Genomic DNA, 2605 nt, shown 5'->3' with positions numbered 1-2605 from the left:
AACCACCTGTCCTTTTTAAAGAAAACAGTGCTTCGCTTTGCATCTAGCAAGCATTTAATTAGTGTTGGAAAGAAAAACAACCTTTTCTCTGGGAAATACTAAAAAAATAAACAACCTGCAAGACTACCACCAACCCCAACACCTTTCCCAGATACCACACAGATAATTATTTCACTCCAAGTGTGGTAATTTCATATACTAGGAGCTTTGATTTCTAGATTGAAAGAGTTCCTGTAATGTGCAAACTCTGCTTATCTCACCAAAACTTCATTTCTGTTTGTTCCGGAAGCTGCTTGTATGAATCTAAAATGAAGGCAACTGGTTTTCCCTCAGCGTGTAGTACAAACAAAGATTTGGAGAAGAATTAATTTAAATGCAGAATAAATAGTAATGAGAGAATATTTGCAGATAAAATTTAGTTTTTTCAAAACATTTCAGGAAAAATCAGTGAACTGCAGGAAAGATGCAACTGGAAAGTGAGATGGCCAGCAAGTGATAAATATGTATTTTTTGCTGAACATTATGCCAGTTTGAATATGATCAAATTAACCGTGAAATACAACATGAAAAACATGGAGTTGAGTCAAAAAACCACTAGCAAGATACTTAGCTAAATTTTAGCACAAAAAAATCAGTTGTTATAAGGAATATATTTACAGAAGGATTAAAGAGCATGTATATAATATACAAACATAAATGTTAATAAAGTCTCCTGAGAAAGCAGTGAAAGTTCTGTTTGTTGAACTCTAAATAAAAGCTGAAAATTACCTATTAATCATAGAAAATAACACATGTAGAGATAAACACATACACTATACATATAGAGATAATCATATACACTATTTGATCTGTATTGAAGAAGAAGGTAAAGTTCTGGAGATTAAATTGTTTTATTATCTCAGCAGGGTTAATTTGTTTCATATACGTGGTGTTTGTCTCTGGTTTTTAATCAGTCTAGACAGTTCATTATTAAAATGCCTACAGCTTGTGCATGTACTTCTGGATGTTGACATAATGGAAACAGAGTTTTTCTAAGCAATTCTGTGAACATATTGTTCAGGGCTTAAGAGCAGCATACCATGTTATTTGACTGTTAAGAAAGGAAGTTCTGTTAAGAAGTTAAGTAATTCCATCTCAGATGCTGGTCTATTAGTGGTAGCATCCTAAAAAAAAATTTAACAATTAAGAGTTATTAATTCATATACAAACAAGTCATTCATCCTTTCAAAAGCTTTTGCTGTGCCCAAACACAGGGGTACCTCCATCCTTTTGCTCAGACATGTATATGGCCTATCAGTATCTCCCACACACCATACCTGCAATCACCAGACTTCCTTTTTTTTTTTGTTCCTATAGTTAAAAAGGATCCAGGAGGAAAAATACTTCCTGCGTTTATGGCCACAAGTCACAATAGCTCTGAGCTATGTTCCTAATGACATATATTATCTGTCGCAATCTTGGCTTTCTTTTGTTTGCTGTGCTTTCTGGGAACACTTTGTATAATAATTATTCTAATTTTGTTCTTTTTTGCTTCCACATTGGAAAAAAAAAAAAAAAAGAGTAAGATTAATTAATTTACTCTGTGAGAAGCAAATGAAATAAACTAGGAAAATCTATTAATTTCAGTCACTGTAAACAGGGCAGATCCTGAACCCCAGAACTGACTACAGTCAGGCAGATGACGTACGTGGGAACATTCTGTAGCTGGTTACAGTCTTTGAGGGTTTTTTTATACAGGAGGAAAGGATCAACACTGTTATGAAATCCCAACAATTGGGACAGCACAGTCTTTTTTGCTCCTTCTACCTACAGGGTAAGAAAAGAAAACTCAGTTAAAAAGTTCATACCTGAACTGTGTTCATACACAGCTTCTCTTGCATGTTTTACAAAGTACTTCTCTGGCACACAGACTTTTCATTTAGTCTTTTGGGGTTCCTTTTCTCCATTTAAAATAAAAGCAATGTAGAGTGAAAATATTTCCCTCTGCTTTGTGCAAACAGTTAATGTTACTTACAAAGTACACAGAAACTATCAAACTGATAGCAGTCCCTATCACTGTCAGAAGAAAGCAGGCAGCGGTAACAAGATATCCCTATCCTGGAAAGCTGTGCCCACTATCTGACACTCATCCCTGCCTAGAAGCGACCTATCCTGAAAATAACTGTAAAAACCAAGAATAATCTTGCTACCTCTACAAAGGATCAGCCTGTTCTTTCCTCCTTTGGCTTTGATGCTACATAAAAATTCTTGACCTTTTGGTGTATTTCCAAAAAAACATCTAATTTCTCCATCACAGCCCAAGATCCCATCTCTTGCTCAATTCTATTGCCTAATGATAGAAGACCGTTCTTTTTCCCAGCCAAGACACACACACTTCTAATGCAAGACTGCCAGTGGTAGCAAACAGAAACAAACTGTACAAGGTTTCCACTCTACAACCACCCTCAAGCTCTGTCAATGAGGTTTGAATTATGCAGTGTGTTTGGTCATCATTAAAATTCAGGATAAAGTATTACACAACTTTCTACAGAAACGCATTAGCAATATCAAAGTAGTTTCCCTTATATTATCTACTTTAACAGTAACTGCCTACAGGACTTCAGTG

This window comes from Pezoporus occidentalis, unplaced genomic scaffold (genome assembly GCF_034315485.1).
Source record: "Pezoporus occidentalis ecotype Australia unplaced genomic scaffold, CSIRO_AGI_Poc_V1 ctg1, whole genome shotgun sequence".
NCBI lineage: Eukaryota > Metazoa > Chordata > Aves > Psittaciformes > Psittacidae > Pezoporus > Pezoporus occidentalis.
Note: the sequence above shows the minus strand (reverse complement) of the source record.